Source organism: Heterocephalus glaber, unplaced genomic scaffold, assembly GCF_053883595.1.
Source record: "Heterocephalus glaber isolate CG9 unplaced genomic scaffold, H.glaber_assembly_v1.0 deba00001613, whole genome shotgun sequence".
In the NCBI taxonomy this organism is placed as follows: Eukaryota; Metazoa; Chordata; class Mammalia; order Rodentia; family Bathyergidae; genus Heterocephalus; species Heterocephalus glaber.
In genome coordinates this window covers 16,529,768-16,542,145 of record NW_028258384.1, presented here as the reverse complement: position 1 = coordinate 16,542,145, position 12,378 = coordinate 16,529,768, and the positions used below count along the sequence as shown (strand labels likewise).

At 33.7% G+C, this 12,378-nt stretch overlaps 1 long non-coding RNA gene across 1 annotated transcript in view; it reads right to left on the bottom strand.

The window, feature by feature from the left end:
• Positions 1-3,332: 3,332 nt before the first annotated feature.
• The window catches only part of LOC147822503 (uncharacterized), a 532,973-nt gene continuing 523,927 nt past the window's right edge, over positions 3,333-12,378 (bottom strand). Inside the window, exon 4 of the long non-coding RNA XR_015445544.1 lies at positions 3,333-4,492. This is a non-coding gene — a long non-coding RNA (uncharacterized LOC147822503). The remainder of the gene's footprint in view (positions 4,493-12,378) is intronic.

Below are 12,378 nucleotides of genomic sequence, written 5' to 3'. Positions count from 1 at the left end.
AAGTAAAATTTTAGTTTTCAAAAGAATATGAAAGAAGAAAGACAAGAAATGATAACCTTTAGTGGAAAATAAAATTCATGTGTGTAAATAAGAGAATGACTAAATAAGTAGATTTTCATAACTACTCACTAAGAGATATACGCATATTAACCCTTAATATAAATAATTTTAAAACTAAAGTTAAAGGGCCGGGGATTTAGCTCAGTGGTTCTGCTGCCTGCCTCGCAAGCACAAGGTCCCGAGTTCTATCCCCGGTACCAAAAAAACAACTAATGTTAAAATATCCTTAGGAGTAAAATCTACTTAATTTCTCAGGACAAAAGGGGTTATTTTAAATGACATTATTACATCTTAAGGACTGTGCCATTTCTGTATTTTTTCACCTATTTTAATGAAAGTATGTGACAAATATTAGTTTGGGAATGCAGAGACTCTTGATAACTTTCACCATTACACAATAGTACTAATAATTTCCTCAAACCAAATTTGAATAATGAAAATAAAATGATAACTTATTAATGAGACCACACCAAATGTACTATAAATTTATTACATTGTTGGTATATCCAAAATCTAGTTTTACTACAATGACACAGTATTAGTTAAAACTTGAAGATATACTACAAGAAATCAATGTGCATGTACATAGCATATAAGATGCACAGTGTCTGAATACATACTTACAAATGTTTTATATTAATACTATAGCTAGAAAATTAATAATCACAATATAATTAAATATATGCAAAACATAGAATAACCAGTCAGGCTGAATATATCTGTAATATCAAATCATATTTGAAGCTACAATTTCAAGCCAAAGTAAAATTTTCTATCTTCAAGGGAAGCATTTTTTGATTGATGGTAAAGCAAAAACATTTGACAGTTCCAGAATTTCATGTTTTTGCACATCAGAAGAGCCACCTGTGAGTCTGTCAAGTTATAGCTCTATCCATGAATTCAAAGAAAGAATTTGCAATGTGATGAGAAAGATCTCATCAACTCTGCAGCCCAGGAATTTACAGGTTTCCAAGGTCATATCTAGTGGAAGTTTAGAAAGAGAATGCTGAGGGGAGAATAACTGGGCTAACACCCCTCGCCTCTTTGGCTACTTCTAGCCTACTTCCATTCAATACCTCTCTGGTACAAATCCAGAAGAAATTCCCCAGTATTTAATATTCTAAACACAATCTAAGTCTGATAATAAAATCAGAGTTAGAAAGGGCTGGAAAAGCATATTTGTTCATTCCTAAATCTTTAGGAAAGGCATCAAAACTTTACATATTTTTAGACAGGTGGATTTAAGAACCTTCTTAGAAACGCAATTATTCATACTATTAGAAAAATTTCCTAAATATCAAAATTCTGTTCCTATTCTGATTTCCATTAACAAAGACATTAACTATTAAGATTATGGAAAGTTATTTAGTAATCCTTCATCTTCTTTTTATCATTTTTAAAATCTGTGTATGTATATCATAATGAAACCAAAGGTGTGGACCAGAAAAGTGTGGAAATATTCAAAATAGAAGAAAAACTTCTCACAAATATTCTTTGAGTTTTTTCAGAAAAAGAATCATCTAAAATCTACCAGAAGTGCTGATCTTGGCATTGTGGGTTTCTGTATTTTTACCAGGTTTAGAATCTGTATCAACAACAATAATACTAACAATGGTATCAAGAAATATACATCATTATATTTCAATAAACTTTCAAACATCATCAGTCCTTCAGGATTCTTGTGAACCTAGAAAAGGAGTGTGCTGCAAAACTCATGGAACTCTCACAAATACAAATGAGAAAAACAATGTCTAGCAATAACTTAAAATTTTACCATTTCAACTGTAGTATTTAAAGTTAAGAAGCTATTCTACACAGAAAATCATATATGATTTACAGAGATTCACCATAAGAACAATATAGAGTCTGGCAAAAAATGTATACATCAGGAAAAGAAAACTTTGTATAAATATTTTAATACTAAATTTATTTAGATATCATGAGATCAACACAAGTTATCTTTGGCCTCTACAATTACAAGAGGTCCTGCAAGTGGTGGCCATCAGCTTCCAGACATTTATTAATATGGTGAACTGCTGAAGTGTGTATACATTTTTTAGCAGACACTGTATATTCTCAAAATGCTACTTAACCTGCTGGACACATGAAGAGAAGCTTTCTCAACATTCACTGGAAACCTTTATCAATAAAATTATACATTTACCACAGTTTACATTAAAACTTTTACACATAGTTTGATCATATATTATAAATCTTCAAGCAACACATTAAAAGCCTACATCTAATTAAATAAAAAAAAATTCACACACACCCCAACACCAATTGTTTCTTGGTTTAGTGTGATATTGAAACGAGATATTTTCTTGGTTTTGCTAAGGAGAAAATTATGTTGGTAGTGTTTATGTAAGTTTATAAAATTCACATATATAATTTGATGGGCAGATAATCAGATAAAACCAAAAATAAAGAACAGGTAGCAGAAGGAAACTAATGTCTTCTACAAATACCACTGTATACTTAGCTTAGAACATATAGTACTTCATATGTAATAGTTTATTTTATTTTGTTTGTGTATGTCTGAGTGTGTGTGTTATAAGGGTGTTTTATATTCACCTCAAGAAGCAATCATAAACCTTATTTCTCCCTCTGCATATCTCCTTGAATTTTAATATTATAATATATTTGATATAGATTTATAGTTATGACTCTTGAAAACTTCCTTCCTTTCTTCTTGTAAATAGTGTTTTTTCCAGTAAACTGAGTTAAAATGATAAAATTCCTTTGGTTTTATACATTTTGTATAAGTTTTTTTCTACAGCTATATGTTTTACTCAATGTCTTTTTGTATCAGTATAATGAGTTGTCAAAATTTAAATCTTTCAGATATATAGAAAATAACAATTAGCAAGCAGTAATAGCTGTCAATTAATCTTGAAGTGAATACATCCACTTTCCTTGTGATTTTTCATATATAAGTTACAGAATGTAAAGACACAATTAACAATGGATATAGGCCTAAAATGGAAGATGCAATATTATTTCTGATGTACTTTATACTCCACTAGAAAAGTATATTTCTTTTAAAAAGAGGCCCTTTATGCAAATAGTTGCCTAATTTGGGCACAGTAATTGCACTTCAGTGTCTCAAACTCTACTATAGAATAGAGAAATATGTTTAGACTTACATCTAAACAGCTTATATATGTTCTTTTTGGGAAATATATTTACAAATTATATCAATATATTCTTGAAATAAAGGCAGAAAACAAAAACAAATAGAGACAAAAATTGTAAAAGATATTTACACTAATTACTGTGCATTTTTAAGGTAGAAACGAATAAAAATGGAAAAAATGAAAATGAAATAAACTGTCAAAACATCAGATAAAGTGTTTAAAAACTTGTAAAATAAGACATTTACTAGTTTTCCATTTGCTGCCTACAGGGTCTAAAAATATCAGAATGGAAGACATCAAGAATATTAAACATGTTGATTTAAAAAGGAATAAATACAGTGCATCAAATATAATATGTACTACATGTTAATTTCTGTCATGATAAATCTTTCTGGAGAAAGAGATGTGAATTTTTAAATTTTTGCATTTAAATACATGTTCTAATTAAACAAATAGTAAATTTATTTTTAACTTTCTACTGCAGTTCGCTATAGACTTTTTCTGGTATTTGCTTCTATTTACAGAGCTATTTGCAAGCTTAACAATTTGGAATATTCATTGAAATTGGATCTTAAACTTTGATCCCACACACACACAGACACACAGACACACACACACACAATGTGAAATATTCACTTTACAGTTATAAGGGATGTTCTTCCATAATGGGGAAATCAGCACTAGAGGGTCTGGCTTGTTGACCTGGAGTGAAAGTTGTCAAGGGAATGGCTTTAGTTAAATCATCAGTGGGATTAAGTCTTTCACACATGGTGTAAAACTCAGCCCTTGTATTTTCTTGTACTCCCTGATCAATAGAACCTAGTCCATCAGCTCCAGAACTTTGCACCCCCCCCCCCCGCCTTTCGGGAAACCCTCAGGTTGCTGGCCATGACTACAATGGAGGGCAGCAGTCTGTGACAGAGGGCTGTGGCAGAGGGCTGAGGTCTGTGCTTGTGGTGGGCTATGGTGAAGCCCAGTAGCTTTTGATAGAGAAGGACTGTGATGAAGAATAGAGGCCTTTACTGAAGGAGGGCCATGACAAAGTGTGATAACGTGGGTCACTGGAGGACTGTGGGAGAGAACAATGGTCTGTGTCACTGCAGGGCTGTGGTGGTGAATAGAAGCCTCTATCAGGAATGGGCTGTGGCATTGAGCAGAGGCCTGTGGATGTAATGGACTGCAATGGGTCAGAGAAGCTGGCATCCAGCAGGCATCAGAATGACCCAAGATAAGACATTCTTGAGTGCAGCTGTCAGAGGCCTCTTCCACAGTTGGTTGAACAGTTATTTCTGTAGCTGTTAGGGTGAGGGAAACAAAAAAGTAAAATTTACTTTCCAAAGGCATACGTTTATTATGTACTTAAAGCAAATCATATTGTTATATGTATAGTTAACAAGCTCTACGTAATTATCTAAGAGAATACCAGTATTTTCACAGTTGGTATCTAATTTGTCAGGAAATAATTACTAGAAAGACATAAATAGGAAAAAGTAGGTGGATGGGATTTTATTTTTATAATTACATTTGCTTTCCAAAAGGCAATGTAAAATAATGGAAAAGCAAGTCACAGACTGGGTGAAAATATTTTTAAATCACATTTTAAAAATTAATGCATGTATTTAGTACAGAATATTGATATTCATTTCAGAGAAATGATACATGTGCATAACTTGTCTTGATCATTTTCAACCCTCTCCAACCTGTCTCTATTTCCTCTCCTGTCCCACTAATCTCCTTCCCTATTTCCAAGAGTCTAACTTCTAGTTTCCTATCATCTCTAATTTAATTGTTTATTTATTTATACTTTATATTACTCATTTAAAAGCTGCAATGTTTAACTTTCTGGGTCTAGATTATTTTACATAACATGATGGTCTCAAGTTCCAATCATTTTCATGCAAATGACATGATTTCATTTTCTTCATGATTGAATAATATCCCATGATGTATATATTACACACTTTCTTTATTCATTTATCTTTTGATGGACAGCTAGTCTGTTTCTAGAGCTTAGTTATTGTGAATTGTGCTGATATAAATATAGATTTGAATGTATCACTATAGTATGTGTTTAATTTTTTGTAGAATATACAGCTATCATCAAGAAAACTAAAAGGAATGCAAATTATATTTGACAATAGCTTTTATAGAGAGAGGATTTAGATCCAACAGTAAGATGACAAAGGACTCAATTAAAAGAATAAATGATATGAATAGACATTTAACTAAAGAAAATGCAAAAATAATAGATAAGAATATAAAAAGAAGCACACCAGTATTAAAGAAATGCAAAAAGAAGCCCTTATAAATTTGTTAGAGTGATTAAAAGAAGACATTTAACAATACCAAGGGCTGACAAGAGTTTGGAGCAACTGATGCATTTCAAGATTACTGGGTGATGATACAGACTGGCACAGGAAATTTGGATCACAACTGCACAATTTCCTATACAAGTAAGCATACCTTTGCCAAAAAATAAAAATAGCAATCCCAGTCCTGCATATTTACCAAAGTAGTTTAAAACTTTTGCTATCATACAAGCATATTCATCATGCAGGTTTAAGCACCTTTAGTAATAATCACCAAAAACTTGAAACAATCTTGACTGCCTTTCAACTGATAAAAGAATAAATGGTGTTATCCCTATACAATGAAATATTGCTCAGCAATAGAAAGAAATATATTGGGTTTCGCAGAACAATCTGAGCATGAATCTCAAAGGAATTTTAAACGAAATAATGCAGAACTGACAGATCATATATGGTGATTTTTATATGACACTATGTAACTGGTAAAATTATAAAGATGATAATAATTATAAAGATGATCTGATCAGTGGTTGCCAGGCTTTAGGAATGAAGGAAATCTTGAGCAACAGGGGAAGCAAATGGAAAATTTTGGAAAGGTAAAACTATTCTCTGTCATAAGATAGTGTGAGTGAAATAGATGATTCAAAGCATTTGCCAAAACTGACAGAACTGAAAAACATGAGTGAATTTTATTGTATGTAATTATAATAAATATCAAGAATGGTTTGGAAATATTGAAAGATTTTATATTTTATAAATCATATTTTACCTTATATTCAGTTCAGCATTTTTTCTATCAAAAATTAAATATTTACTGATATTTTATATTCACTCTGTGGACTCACTAAATATTTTAATGCAAACTTATCAGATTTAACACATATTTTTAAAAAATCTAAAAATGGCAAAGAACTATGGGATCAGTTTATTTTCACTGCTCTTAACCACACTCTCAATCATTAAGGACCAATTATTGAAAGTTGCATCCACTTCTCCATTATCAAGAATACTCAACTCTTACCCACACTAATAGTGGCTCTATCAAACAAATCTGACCACTATTCCTGGGAGTTAGTAGAAGACTTTGACTTACTGTTCAAAAGAAGATCATTTACAGATTAGTAGATGATGAGCTTCAAAGCTAAATGGGCCTCTATCTTTGGAAATTTCCAACTTTTGGGTTTCTCTGCCCGAGTAATATTGTTTTAGCTCCATCTTCATGCCTTATACTCTTCTCCTTCAGAGTTAACTGGGGAGAATTGCCCAAGCGCCCCATAGTGCTAATCCTAGAGATGGTGACCAACCTTGAAAATCTAACCCACAGTTGGCTTTGCCATATTTCTAGGTAGAGGGGCTGATGGGTATTTTTCCAAGTGAGACCCTCAAACAGAAAAAGGCAATTGGGGGAGATATCAACAAAGCAATGACAAAGCTCTTTATTGCATGGCACTTATACTTGTTGTTATCAGACATACAGAGACACACTGAGAAACAACAGCTGTATGTCCTTGCACGACCATACTACACATTTGAGGTTGACTTATGGTTACATATGTAATACCCATCATGCACCTTCACTAACAGTGAGATCATGTCCTCAGGAGTACTTAAATTCCTGGGCTTTGACACCATTCACAAAGGCTCCCATTCCCTCAAAGATTACATCCCACCTCCTCAAAGATTAGGGAGTTGCCATTTCTTGCAAGCAGCCCTTGGGGTTGACCCTTGTGCACAGAGTCCACAAGAACAATAGAGGGAGCAATACATGACCACCAACCCAACTGCTACTGCAGCATCACTGCGAGCTACCCAGTGGCAGGTGGATCCCCTGGATTCTCACTATTGGGTTAGAAGAACCTGTTGGAAGGCCTGGATGGCAGACACCTTTGTATTCATTTCTCACAAGGTCTCTTGTACTTGTGTCTGGTGGACAGGAATAAAAACACAGCATTCTACATATAGGAGGGCACAAGTACCTCCTTGTGCTGCAGTTAGCAACTCTAGGGCCAAGCAGTTCTGCAACACCACGTTTCTCATTTGAGACATTTCATCCATGAGCAACATCAGAGACTAATACATGACATTCAGGGCCTGCACCATGTGTTGAGCCAGAGCTTAAACCTGCAGGGCTAGGTCTATAGTCCCTGCCCCTGGTACTTGAACTGCCATAGGATAGAACAACCAGGCTATCCATTTAGCTCAGTGCCACCTGTGATACATAGCAGCAATTGTGCAGTGTGCCTGTAAGGGTGTGCCTGACATTGCCCTTAGTATAGGGAAACCTCCAGGTGCAGCACCCATCCAGTGCATGGAGAGATATGAACAACCCATAGTGCCACAGACCCATAAAGCCTCCACAATGGGCCAGTCAGTGGGCACCATACCTATAACCTTATGGCCATCCCACGGAGCATTTATGTCATGCACCAGTAACGTGTGGTTGCACAAATTAAGTGGTATCAATTGCTCTGTGATCCCCCACCAACATATTAATCTGTTCAATGCATAGTGGGGGACATCTAACAACATTACTTGGTTCCCTATCATCTACCCCCAGTTGTTATACATCATAGGTCCTAGTCCTTGTGGGGTGGTGTCACTGATCCCAGGTGGGTCAGTCCTGTTCTGTTGTTTCCAGTCCATCCAATTGAGCAAGAATGCAGGTGTAATTCTCCATGGAAGACCCTCAGCTCTGTCCATTGGGAGTTTCATGCACACCCAACAGCGTGAGTGCTGGTGTACATGAGTTAATGTGTGTGCCCAGGAGACAACACTGTTGGCTTGACTCATCCTGGTCAGAAGAATGGGACGGAAAGAGAAACCATCATAGGGAGGTCTCATCCTTTAGGGAGAATGCAGGCCACATGTGCACCCTGTGATAGGATGGTGGCCAGTATCATTTTACCTCTTGGTTTAGAATACCAGACCTGGGTCCCCTTGCCTCCAGTGGAGCCATCTATCACCTCCAGGGAAATAGGCCAAACAGCCACAATGTGATTTCCCCTTAGGATGATGACCTTGCCATCAGGTGGGGAGCATACTGAGGCCTCCAGGAGTCATGTTGAAATCTAGGGCTGCACCTCTAAAGCATGTCATAGTCCCTCCCCGCAAGGTTTTAAGACAAACACTCAGTTTCCCAGTAAGGAGTTGGTGGGCCATTGCCAAGTCCACTGATATTGATTCTCCAGCCACATAGGCTCCAGCATGGGAAAGATTAAAGCCCCTTTTACAACTTAGGACCTTGCTCTGCTGGTCAAATGTGCAGACGAGTCAGCTGTGTTTTCAGAAGAAACCTATTCAATTCAAAAAGATACTCACAGATTAAAAATCAAATAATGGAAAACAATGCAACTGGAATCCCCCCCAAAAATAGGAGTTGCTATCCTCATTTTTTTAATACAAATGTAGTCACTTCAACTTTCTTGTGGTTTCAGTACACAATGTGTATTTTTTTCCATCCCATTATATTGAAATAACTTGTAGATGTTTTATCTAAAGTGTGTCTTCTGTAAGTATATATCTGGATCTTGTTTTTCATTCAGTTTGACAATTTCAGCTTTTATTTTGTGTTGTTTAATGGATTCACGTTTTATGTTACAGTTCACACAGTTGACTTACATTTGCCATTTTTTCCTTTTCATGTTATTCCCATGTTTTTCTTTTTGTTTATACATACAGCATTGTTTTGCATCAGCTGGACAATTACTAGTGCGATATTTTAGTTCTATTAATGATTTTTTTCAGTATGTATAATTCTGTGTTATTCTCTCATTGCTTTCTAGTGCTTATAATCTTGTATAATTAAGTAATTATCTTTTTTTTTTTTTGTACCGGGGATCGAACTCGGGTCCTTGTGCTTGCGCAGCAGGAGGCGAATCCACTGAGCTAAATCTCCGGCCCTAAGTAATTATCTTGATTACTTCAAATTTATTAAAAATCTATTTATTGATAAATTTGAATATTACACACAAACTCTACTCATTCTTTCCTATTTTGTAAAATATATGTTAAAATTCAGTAATACATTTCTATAATCATTTGTTTATGTCTTATTTACCTAAATGAAGTTGCAATGAGAAAAGGGCAGTAAGAACATAATTATAAATCTTTTTTATTAATTTTATTGTTTACTAATCCTGGTTCTCCTGATTTATTTCTGCTTACTAGGGTTATCATCTGGTGTTTTATCCTTATTCCAATTTTTTTTTCTATCCACCTTTGTGCAACTACTTTTATTTCATAAATCCAACAAAAAATTATATATGTATATGCTACTTTGTACAATTGTTTTTCATATCCACTTACAAAAAAGAAAAATAAAATCATAGCGTTTATTATAATAACCTACATAATTACTTTCACTAGCAAAGTTTTCATTTTTTTAATGTGGACACAAATTATTACCTTGGATTTCTTGCTTTCAATGTGAAAACTTACCTTTAGTATTTTTGTGTAATATGGACATGCTAGTAATAGATTTTCTGTTTTTGGTTAGTTAGAAAGATGTTCTTGTATAACTTTCAGTTTTCACAGAGATTTTTGCTGGACATAAAATTTTTGGTTAATATTTTGCTTTTTCTTTCAGATCTTTGAATATGTACTTCTACTGCCTTCTGACATTCATTAGTGTTTTAATGAGATGTTACCTTTTAATCTTGCTTAGGTAGTATTGTACACAAGGAATCTTTGGGTTTTTTCTTTCTCCAAAATTTCTCTTTCTTCATTACTTATACTAGGATATGACTATATATGGGACACATTATGTTTACCATGTCTGGATTTTTTTTTTAGCTTATTGTGTATATATACTAGCAGTTTTCATGAAATTCTTGGAAGGATAAGCCAGTATATCTTCTAATATTATTTTTACTCATTTATTTGATATTTCCTCATAAATCATTGCACTTTAGGATGTCCTATATACTTCATTTTTCTTTTGTCATTTCCCCTTTTTCTTTAAATTACATAATCTCTATCAAACTCAATACAAAAATTTTTCATTCTTTCTTCTACTAGATGAGATGTAATATTGAACCCCTTCAAGCATTTTTTAAAAATTTTGGTTATTGTAATTTTAAATAACAGAGGGTTTTTTGTTTTTCTTTTTATATATTTCATTTCTTTATTTCTTTATTGATATTCTACTTTTAGTGAGGTACTCTCATTTACCTTTACTTATTTAAGCAATTTCCTTTAGATCTTTGAACATCTTTGAAGTCTTTGTTAGGACTTCAAAGGGAAGTCTTAACCTGGGATCCTCTCAGGTTTTTTTTTGTTTTTCACTTTTTCCATGTATTGATCACAGTTTTCTGTTTCTTTGAACAACTCATATTTGCTTTTTTACAAAATTACACATATTGGATGACAAATTACATCAATTGTGCATACTAATAAATTTTCCTCTTTGGTGCTTGGTTTTATTGTTGGTTTCTTGCTTTTTGTTTTGTTACATGGCTGAACTACTTTAGTGAAGTTTATTTTCCATTTAGTGTGAAGCCTCTGATGTCACCCCTCAGAAGGTACAGTTTTGAACACGTGCACACTCATTTTAAGATATTATTAATTTCAACTTGGCATTCTTTGACAAAATCTTCTTGTAAATTCTCATCTAAACTCTCTGCTTCATTTTGTATTGTACCCAGTCACTAATTGCTAGCTGATTGCTTAGTTGTTTTTGCAATGTCTTGGAGGATAAATTGCTCAGCAGTATGATCTAATTTAATTCAAGTCCCTTTGCAGGGGTAGAATTTGAGACAAGATTTTTTTGCTATGACCCCAGAGGATCTTTACCTCATAATAAACTTACAGGTATTCTACAGTCTTTTTCTCTTTGCTCTACTGCATCTATCATCCTGTTCTTAATTTATTTCTATCCATATTTCCATTGTTTATTATAATTCCTGTAGCTTGAACTTCCTCCTGCTTTGTTTGAGATAAAGTTCTTTCTCCTGAATATTGTTTTGAAGGTTTTTCTAAGGCCTGAAGAAAAAATTTATAACCCTATTTTGGAACTAAGTGGCGGAACAGTAGTCTGTTTCTCTTAGATTGATACTCCTGATTTTAAACAGGGTGCTTGATCAGTGAAATGCTCTCTCATCTTCTCAGTTTACCTAGTCCAACATGGCATTTGTACCTTATGAGTAAGTTCATGTATAGGCAATTGGAGTTTAGGATCTTCAACCACTCTTGCCTATATTTGAGTTCCTACAACATAAAATTGAGAGGAAGGAAAAATACTGGAAGACTACCCTTTCTAGGGTGATATTTTAAACCTTGACTGGGAGCCAGAGGGAGTGATTTGATCATGGATTACCCTGCTCAGCATGGACTTTCTGTCACATTGAACTATGAGGAAGAATATGAATCATGGCTTAAAATGCCAGATTCCCACTGTTTGTACAGAGTATTCAATTTTCTTAAATAAGTGCTTCTAAATTTGCTATTTGTTTTCAGAAATCTAAAATTAAAAAAAAATAATTTTCACAAATTACAATTGTTTTGTGGAGAAGATAGTCCATATAATTATTCATACCACCATTCTGGAAATTATATCTTCCCTAAAATTTCTTTCTTATTTTAGCAACATACATATACATAGCATAAAATTACCACTTTAACAATTTGTAAGTATAGTTTATTTGTATATCAATTACATTTGTATTTTTGTGTAATGATCACTAACATATATTCAGCAATTCTTACATTCCCTAGCTAATACTGCAAATATCCATTAAAAAACTAACACATTTCTCTTTTTCAATTTTTAGCATTGTTCTACTTTCTATCTCTATAAATTGGAACTATCTTAGGGACTCAATATAAGAAGAATCATATGTTTCTCTTTGGAGACTGCTTTATTTTATTTGTTATAT